Source organism: Myxocyprinus asiaticus, chromosome 14, assembly GCF_019703515.2.
Source record: "Myxocyprinus asiaticus isolate MX2 ecotype Aquarium Trade chromosome 14, UBuf_Myxa_2, whole genome shotgun sequence".
Lineage (NCBI taxonomy): Eukaryota > Metazoa > Chordata > Actinopteri > Cypriniformes > Catostomidae > Myxocyprinus > Myxocyprinus asiaticus.
This window is the reverse complement of record NC_059357.1, coordinates 1705839-1716552: the sequence shown is the minus strand read 5'-3', so window position 1 is coordinate 1716552 and position 10714 is coordinate 1705839.

Sequence of the window (10714 nt, the reverse complement as noted above, 5' to 3'; positions counted from 1 at the left end):
CCCTGTGTGCACACAACACATCCTGAGAGTGAGCTAGGATTAGCCAATCGTCGAGATAGTTAAGGATGCGAATGCGGGGCAAGGGCTGCCTTTGTGACCTTCGTGAAGACACGAGGGGACAAGGACAGGCCGAAAGGGAGGACCTTGTACTGATTCAAAGGGAGGAAGAAGCCTGTCCTCGTGACCCGTGGAGACTGTCACATCAGGGGTGGATTTGTGCCACAGCTGGGCATGCAGGGGCCAAGGAACTGCTCTTGCTGAACTCTTGGGTACTGCAGCCACTTGGGTATGCGGCGTAACTAAATGCAAAAGTTACAAAAAGATTCTCCTCCCGGCATTCGACCGGGGGATGGAGAGGTATGCTTACCAGCTCCAGAGCAGCAGGTTTCGTCGTCTCTGGGTCGCCCATCTCAAGGGCTCTTTGAAGCCTTTCATGGGTTCTTTGCAGCCGCGAGACGGGTGGCGTCTGCTTCATGCGGTGGGCTCCAGGCCGGTGCTGGGCCGAAGGGGCGGGCTGCGGCAGAGCCAGTGCAGTCACCACAGGGGGACGCCCTTGGTGATGAGCAGATGGGGTGTGGGATCTTGAGCCGCGCCGGGGCAGGATATGCCGGATAGCCTCCATCTGCTGCTCCACCTTCAAGAACTGCTGGGCAAAGTCCTTGATGGTGTCGCCGAATAGGCCAGCCTGGGAGATGGGGGCAGCAAGGAACTGTGTCCTGTCGGCCTCACCCATCTCGACCAGGTTGAGCCAAAGTTGGTGCTCCTGGACCACTAATGTGGACATCGTCCACCCAAGAGACCACGCCATGACCTCCGTCGCTCGGAGAGCTATGTCGATCACCGAGTGCAGTTCCTGCATCAATCCCAGGGTGGAACTACCCTTGTGCAGTTCCTTTAGCGCCTTGGCGGACTTGCAGGAGAGCCATGGCGTGCAGGGCGGAGGCGGCTTGTCCAGCAGCACCATAGGCCTTGGCCGTCAGAGATGACGTAAACCTACAGGCCTTGGACAGGGGCTTTGGGCACCCACGCCAGGTGGCGGCGCTCTGCGGGCATAGGTGCACCACGAGCGCCTTTATCCACCGGGGGATTGCCGAATAGCCCTTGGCCACCCCACCATCGAGGGTAGTGAGGACAGGGAAGCTGAAAAGATCGGGACCAGGCAGTAAAAAAGTGCCTCCCACGACCTTGTCAGCTCTTCATGCACTTCCGGGAAGGAAGGAACTGGGGCGGGGTGTGGCTTTGAGCGGCGACACGAGCCCAGGAACCAATCACCAAGCCGCGAGGGTTCAGGGAAGAGTGGAGGGTTCCACTCTAGCCAACGCTCGCGGCTGCCCGGGAAAGCATGTTGTCATCTCCGCGTCAGCCTGTGACTGGGCAATCGTCCCTGAAGGGAGGAGCCCAGCTGAGGCTTCTGCGTCTGACTGGACGAGCCCACTCTCCGATGCTGCGCTTGAGAGCTCATCACTTTCCCGGGCTCCGAATAAGAGGTCGAACTCGCCATGAGACGAGCCGGTGGACTTATCCAGAAGCCTGATCGGGGCAGATGAGCGTGCTGGGGAATGGGAGGTCCGCGAGGGATACCCGGCAGATGCGGTCCCACTGGGGTCTCCAAATCACCCCCAGTGCTAGCCACGCTGGCCTCATACCCGTGGGTAAAAGGACCGAGGCGGGGAGCCTCTGGGGAGGCTTGCTTTCTTACGAAGGCGAGCTGCGACCACATCGTTGCCATGGACATGTTCTCACAATGAGTTAATGACCATCCACGAACGCTGTCTCTGCGTGAGCATTGCCCAGACACGAAAGACAGCGATCGTGACCATCAGAAGGCGAGAGATAACGAGCACAACCAGGAATAACGCACAAAGGAAAGGCATCTTTAAAAAGACGTGTCTTTAAAAAGATGTTCCGTGTGTGCCACTCTTTTAGAGAAATATACTCTTATTTCTGCTGAAGTGCCCAGGGGCATTCTCTGCAGTGCACCAGTGCAGAGGAGGGAGAAGCCACTGAAATGCGCCATCAGATCCAGCAGAGGTGAATGAACAGTCGTGGGAATTCAGCTCAGTGAGCATTAACTTTTCGGCTCCGAAGAGAAAATCTGAATGAGTGGTTGCATACCAGCTCCTTTTATACCCGTATGTCCGGGGGAGTGGCATGCAAATACCACTCGCCGATTTTCATTGGCCTTTTATCAAAGACCAGAGGTGTCTTGGGCTCCCAAGAGTGACCCCTAGTGTCACACATCAACACAATGTCGAGTGAGTGACAGATAGGGAAACATGTTTATTTTTCCAACCAAGGTGGGTACAGCCAACCAAAATGCATGTAGTGGACAGGACAGTTTTACTTAAATGGCAATAACTTAAATTTTGATACAGTTGGAACTTTGGGGTGATGACCGGATATGTTCACAGGTTCTTATGTCTTTTGCTATAGCTTATTTCTATTAAGTATGTAGTTATGCTTAGTTAGATCTGCTGGAATGGTGAAAAGTGTTATTTCCTGAGGGACAGTGGAATATCTTAAACAATGAGATATTTTCACAAAATTTGACGCTTTGATGTAAGGGCTTATTCTGGGGACACACAAACAAAGATATGGTGCTTGGCTACTTAGTGGTGCTATCAGGAAAGAAAATACATGAATTTGGTTCTACCTATATATGAAACCATTGGTCTGAGTGATCTCTAAATTTGCATGCAGTGTCTTTATCTGAGGTGCCATCAGTTTCTATGATGACGGTCACATATTCTGAGAAACATGGCTGCCATTGGCCTATCAACTTTCAACAGCTATCAGACAAAGATCAGAACAAAATGTGGTGGACCTGTTTGCCTCTGGGCCCTAGAGGTCTGTAAACATTTAGAAAAAAATAAATGTACTACATACTACAATAAATACTACAATAAATGTAGTAAAAAGACTACTGGGAGGTACTGTTATGTTTTACATGTGCATTAAAGGTTTTACATAATGCAATGTTTCACACAAGCACACGTAATTCATGTATTATAAATCTTCTCATTCTGAACAACTTTTCAACTTTTCCTCAAGAATCATTGGTGTCAGTAAAATTGTGCATTCAATATTTCATTTAAAAACAGTACTTTTTCAAACTAGTTCTAGGTTTTAGGAGTAACAAATAAAGTGCAGGAATATTCGTTGGAGACTGTAAGCTGATCTTTCAACTTAGCATGGTCATATCATAGTATATGAAATGCAAAATTTGGTGGAGATTAATGAATAGGTGGTGTTATAAACATCAGATTTTTTATCAAATTTAGCACATATATGATAGGATGTGATGCTGAAGGAGCCTACAGTTATGTGGTGGACTATAAAAAAAATGGCTATATCTCAAAGGTTCTTTGCTTAATTGCCTTGAAGTTTTTGATGCCCTTTCTCTGTTTTAGGTGCCTATTTTGAAATCCTTTTAAACATAACTTTAAATGCCCTAAAAAGACTGAACCCTGATAATAGCTGCTTGCAGGTAAAAATCCCAAACAATTTGTTTGTTGCATAATGGAATAAGCACAATAGAAAAATCCTAGTTGTATTATAGAAAATATAAGCATAATAACTTAAAACCATATGTAAAAAAAAAATCATTAGAGCTTGTATGGATTTCTCATAATAGCAGGTGAAATATGGAAATAGCTTGTGTTAAAAATGTGTTACTGTAATTAAATGTTTATTGCTTCCACTATGTTGTACTTGTAATGAATGCACTTTCAACAGGGCTGTTAGGATGCTAATGCTGTGTATTCATCAAGCAGAGTTTGCAAAGAGCAACAAAACAGAACTAAGCCAACAGACATAACAAGATCAAAACCAACCCAACTAAACAATCCAGTAACGAATGGAAAATACCTCACAAAGGACACAGGAAAAGGTTTGAAGGTTTAAATAGTAATGGCATTACAAAATACACCTGGAAATAATAAAGACAGGAAGCTCTGAACTAAAACAAGACAGTAGCACAAGACATGTAGTGAGTACTCCATATGTAGTGAGTAAATACTGCTAGCAATCCCCAAGTAACCATAAAGGGGAATTACTGACCTCACTACAGTATTTATAATTGATTACTTCTAAAAATAGCAACATTTCCTCTTTATAATGGCATGTGAAAATGTCAGGGATGGTTTGTACCATATCTCAAGAATGACTAATTATTATATTGTATAATTATATTGTATTGCATTATATTGGATCAATTTATTAAAAAATATGAAAACATAATTAACACATTGTAAGGTGGTAATTTCATAAAAACAACAAAAAATTACACAATTACCAAGTCAGTACGACATCAGGATTGGTTCGTGGCCATCGACCTGATGCGTACTTTCACGTATCGATCCTTCCTCGACACTTTCTTTTTTTGCTTTCGAGAGACAAGCATACCAGTACAAGGTCCTCCCCTTCGGTCTGTCCCTGTCCCCTCACGTCTTTACCAAGGTCGCAGAGGCTGCCCTGGCCCTGCTAAGGGAGAAGGGCATACACATTCTCAATTATCTCGACCACTGTCTAATCCTAGCTCACTCGTGAGATCTATTGTGTGCACACAGGGATCTTGTGCTTCAGCACCTCGACCAACTCGGGCTTCAGGTCAACTGGGAGAAGAGCAAGCTCTCCCCTGTGCAGAGCATCTCTTTTCTCGGTATGGAGTTGGACTCGGTCACTCTCAGGGCATATCTTATGACCGAATGTGCTCAGTCAGTGCTGATCTGCCTGAAGACCTTCAGGCGGAAGGTAGCAGCTCCAGTGAAACAATTTCAGAGGCTCCCGGGGCATATGGCATCCTCAGCGGCGGTTCTCCCCTTTGGGTTGATGCATATGAGAGTGCTTCAGCACTGGCTACAGACTCGAGTCCCGAGGTGGGCATGGAGCCACGGCACCCGGTGTGTGACCATCATGCCACAGTACCGTCAGACTTTCAGCCCTTGGTCGGACCTGGAATTTCTACAGGCAGGTGTTCCCCTAGTGCAGGTCTCAAGGTGCGTCGTGGTCACGATGGATGCCTCGAACTCGGCCTCCCAAGACTTCTCTCACTGCCCCCTGTGGTACTCCCTGTCCGAGGCCCCCCTCGGCGCAGATGCCTTGGCGCACAGCTGGCCTCAGAGAGTACGCAAGTATGTGTTTCCTACTGAGAGCCTCATGGTCTCCCTCTACCCTGAAAGTGTACATGGCTGCCATAGCAGCTCACCACGATACACTTAACAGCAGCGACCTGATCAACAGGTTCCTCAAAGGCGCGAGGAGATTGAATCCTCCTAGACTGCACCTGATCCCCTCTTGGGAGCCCCATTTGAGCCCCTGGAGCAGGCTGAGCTCAGCACTCTGTCTCTGAAGATGGCCCTCCTGGTGGCACTCACTTCCATCAAGAGGGTGGACCTGCAGGCGCTCTCTGTTACCAGTTCGGGCTGGCACACTCTCACGTGATCTTGAGACCCCTGCCCTGTTACGTGCCCAAAGTTCCCACCACTCCTTTTCGGGACCAGGTGGTGAACCTGCAAGCGCTCCCTTCAGAGGAGAAAGTACCGGCCTTGTCTTTGCTGTGTCCATTTCGTGCCCTGCACATCTATCTGGACCGCACGCAAAGCTTTAGATGCTAGGAGCAGCTCTTTGTCTGTTTTGGAGGACAGTAGAAGGGGAAAGCTGTCTCCAAGCAAAGGTTGGCCCATTGTATTGTGGATGCCATTTCTCTCGCATACCAGTCTCAGGAATTGCCATGCCCCTTGGGGGTCCGGGCACACTCTACTAGAGGTGTTGCATCCTCCTAGGCACTGGCAAGGGGGGCCTCTCTAGCAGACATATGCAGAGCTGCAGGTTGGGCTATGCCTAATACCTTTGCGAGGTTTTATAACCTATGCATAGACCCGGTTTCGACCTGAGTGTTACACTGTTACAGCAGGTAGACCAGGCGGCCGGTTGGGTGTACCGCTTGCATTGCGCCTTTCCCCTTTTTCAAAGGTGATAATGTGCGCTTTTTGTCCACAACAGTTCCCCGTACCGGTGAACTCCGGACGCCTCTTTAATTCATTAGCACCTTCCGGTGACAACTTGGTGGAGGAGTAACACCACCAGGCCCAGTATTTGTGGTATTCCCCTTTTCAGGTGAGCCCATGTGCTTGGGCTCAGTGCTCCATGCATTGTGATTCCCCTTTGGTAATCCCGTATGATGGGTTTCCACTGTTCGGTTTCCCCCTTAGGTGAAACCTGTGTTTCCCCTTGTCAGAGCTTTCTCTGTCTCGGCCACTGTGCTGCGTACCCTCTCTGTAGATAGCGTCCTCCTGTGGTATCATTCCATATGTGTACTTCCCCATTGGTAAGTCCATGTGAGGTATGCTCCACATGTTAACCTCCCTCCGGCAGGATGTGGTCTCCGTAGTGCTCTCCTTCCTGGAGAGGGAAGAGCACTTCCCAGCGCTATTTTAGAAAGTGCTCAGCTGGAGATCGCTTAACAGCAAATTAAGAAAGGCACCACAGGTAGCCTACTTGGGTAAGTGCCTTCTCCCCCCTTAACGGGACTAGGGAGACGCCTTACTTAACTCGCTGGAAGGTCACGAACTGGTTGAGCACTCGCTGCAAGGCACACAGCAGCTTGCCCGTGTCCACTCTTCCATACCTCATGACACGGTTCAGTGCCTGCGGCATTTCCTCTAGGAACCCCTAGTGTCACTACATCGACACAATGTTGAGTGAGTGACAGACAGGGAACGTCTTGGTTACTGATGTAACCTCTGTTTCCTGATGGAGGGAACGAGACGTTGTGTCCCTCCTGCCGCGGCGCTGAACTGGCCGCTGACATGGCCGGGACTATCTATCGGCTACTCAGCATAAATCTGAATGAGTGATGCACACCATCTCCTTTTATACCTGTATGTCCGGGGTGGAGAGTGGCATGCAAATTCCACTCACCAATTTTCATTTGCCTTTTCAATTTTAAGCAAAGGTGATCAAGATCGAACCCCTAGTGTCACTACATCGACACAACGTCTTGTTCCCTTCATCAGGAAACAGAGGTTACATCAGTAACCAAGACGTTTTCAAGTTGCCTTATAGGTTTAGAGAAATTATATTGTTAGTAAACGTAATAGATATTTCTCTAAATGTCAAATTTCAATTAAAATTTTATTGTAAAATAAAATTGTAAAAAATATAATTTTTATTTAATTTTCAATTATAATAAAATTGTAAATATAAAAAGTGTAATATAGCTGCAAGCAGCAATTAACGGGGTTCAAGCGGTTTAAGGCCTTTAAGCACATGCGTATAAAGGTATTATGTTTTATTTAGCAAGCATGTAACCACCTAGATCATAGATGGAATAGACCATTTACAGCCAACACAGGCAATTTACTAAGGAAATACATGGTTTTTAAAGCTTTTTAAAGCTCATAGCGCCACCTATGGTCCGATCTCCATAAAAGTCTGCATACTTGTTTAGAATCATATGTCACATGTGCTCACCTAAATGACACTGTTATAGCTACCCAAAGGGTAAAGTAAAAAGAAAATTTTTTTTTATATAATTATTGACCTAGAGAGTCCAGAGAATTGTACTGCATTGGTTGTATTGAGGTTGAGCAAAAAACCTAGGACTAGTTCACAAAAGTAGGTTTTTTACATAATCGTGAGTATTTAATGAACGATTTGATTGACAGCAGTGGTTCTTGAGGCAAAGTTGTTCAGCATGAGGAGATCTAACAAATGATATGAATTATATCTGCGTCCCAATTCAGAGTTTGCATCCTTCAAAGGTCGCATTCAAAGGCCGATTACGTCACTACTGTGCGACAAAGGCTGTCCCAATTCGAAGGCTCCTTCAAATGCAGCCTCCAAATGCATCCTTTGTTTCCCGTGAAATGAAGGATACAACAGATGGATCCTTCGCAGCCTTGCCTACCCCAGAATTCATTGCGCGCCAGTGACGACAGGATTTTTTTTGAGAGAAATTGCCGAATTACACATTTAAACGTAAGTATTGGGTTTCAACGTACTCAAATATCTAATGATACAAATGTCAAAAAAAAAAAAAAAAAATTTAAAGTGGTTCAAATGTTGACTTATATCTTACTAAGATGCGATTATATATAGTTTATATTCTTTATTATATACAGAAATGGACCATGGTGAAAATATTTAGACAGTTTGTGAACCCTGTTTTGTTTTCAGACAGTTTAATATAACTTTCAAAAAAGTCCAGTACAAACGTTACAGTCACTCGGCAGTTGTCACAGTTGTTAGGTGACAAGAACAGTCCTCTGTAGGCTAGACTGTTCCAATTAACAATGCTCAGTCTGACCTTTGCGGCCTTTGAAGCCATGGCCTTTGAAGTCCGAGTCCTTCGAAGGATGCAGCCTTTGAATCGGGACACAGCCATTGTGTGTCTGTGTGAAACACCACGTGATTACAGAGGCGTAAAACTTGTTAGCGCCATCCATTGGCCGATTTTTTTCAAATTTCTCACAGACCTCTAGGGCCAGGAGTCGAGCAGGCCCACCGAGTTTTGTGCCGATCGGCCTCCGATAACCTTGTCTAATAGGTGCTCAAACTTCATTGGCCGATGGCGACCATGTTTTTTGAGATACACCAGTGTCCTCATAGACAGTCATGGCACCTTGGACAAAGACACAGCATGCCGATTTTCAACTCAATCAGACCAAAGGTTTTCATGTTTTTTTCCTGTTATAGCACCACCAAGTGGCCAAACTCCGCAGTTTTTTTATTGTGACCGATCGGGCGAAAAACCTAGGACTAGTTTGCAAAAGTAGGTTTTTAACATTATCTGAAATATCTACCGAACAGTTTGACAGACACCAATGCTTCTTGAGGCACAGTTGTTTAGAATGAGAAGAGCTAACAGGTGATATATATTACTTGTGTTTTTTCACAACACTGCATGATATACAACCACTAACACCTACAAAAATCGTGATAGCACCACCTAGTGGCAGATTTTTTTTTTAAACTTTGCACAACCCTCTCAGACCAAGAGTCAAATAGGTCCACCAAGTTTCATTCCGATCGGTCATTGTTAACCTTATGTAATAGCTGCTGGAATTTTATTGGCCGATGGCGGTCATGTTTTTCAACATACGTGAATGTCCATATAGACAATGATGGCAGCTGAGACAAAGACAATGTATGCAAATTTTGAAGTCAATAGGATTAACGGTTTCATAGTTGCAGCCAATTTAATGTTTTTTTTGGTATTATACATCATGTGGCAAAACCACGCCAACTTTTCTGGGCAACCAAAGATTGACTGCATGACAGCAGATCTTTGGTGATTCTGATGGTTATTGAAAAACCTAGGACTAGTTCACAAAAGTAGGTTTTATGAAAACTCCAAGATGGCGGAACATTTTTATAGGTGGAAATGAAATCGGAGATATACGTTTTGTTTGGTTTGAGCCAAGGATTCCAGTGGTATAAAGCACTTGAGTATGACAAACGGTCTAGGAGTTATGAGCAGTTTCATGTTTTTGATCGCTGTAGCGCCCCATTGACCGATTTGGCCGAGTCCATGTTTCTGAGTAGCGAGCAATACTACTACCATCTGACCAAGTTTCAAGTCTCTAGGCCTTACGGGTTGCACTGCCTGATTAGTTTTTTAGTGGAATAATAATAATAATAATACAAATCTTAACAATTACAATAGGGTTTCAGCGCTAAGCGCTTGAACCCCTAAAAATCTTAACAATTACAATAGGGTTTCAGCTCTTCGATCTTGAACCCCTAATAATAATAAAAATCTTAACAATTACAATAGGGTTTCAGCGCTAAGCGCTTGAACCCCTAATAATAATTATCTTAACAATTACAATTGGGTTTCAGTGCTAAGCGCTTGAACCCCTAAATATAAAAGCGATTAGGGATAAAAAGAACCATGTCTATGTCCTCTACCTGAAGAAACGGCTCACGACCTGCCTCTTTCGAATGCACTTGACTAACCTACAACCATAATCAAAGGCAGTTACTATAAGTCTTATCTATAGACTTATAAATCTATACATTTATTTTCCTAATTTCTCTTCTTTATTTTTTTATTTTTTTTATTATTATTATTTTTCTGCATTAAAACGATCGTGGAGCCCAAACCATAAGGCGTAGAGACATGAAACTTGGTCAGAAGGTAGTACTCCCTGTCGCTACTTAGGCACAAAGTCTCACCCCGATCGGCCAGACGGTGGCACTATAGTGAGCAAAACATAACTTTTTAACCGTTTGTCACAGACTCAAGTGTCTTATATCAATGGAATCTGTGGCTCCAGATGAACAAAAGGTATGTCTCCAATTTCATTTCCACCATGAAATATTTTCCGCCATCTTGGATTTTTGAAACCGACTTTTGGACCTACTAGTCCTAGGCCGTTCGTCTGATCAGGACCAAGCCAATGCCAAACTATTCTATGGAGTGTCAATATCAATAATTATTAAAAAAAAGTTTGAACTTTCGATTCACGTTAGCTACGATACGCGAAAACACAGGAAGTAGGTGTGAACACTTTTATGTAAATGCTATAACTCTTGAACGAAATGAGATATTTTCACTAAACTTGACATACTTATGTATGGTCTCCATCTGAGGGCACACAAAAAATCCACGCAGTTTTGACACTTGGTGGCGCTATAACAGGGAAAAACATGAAAATGTCTATAACTATGGAACCTTTGGTCCGATTGACTTCAAATTTGCATGCAGTGT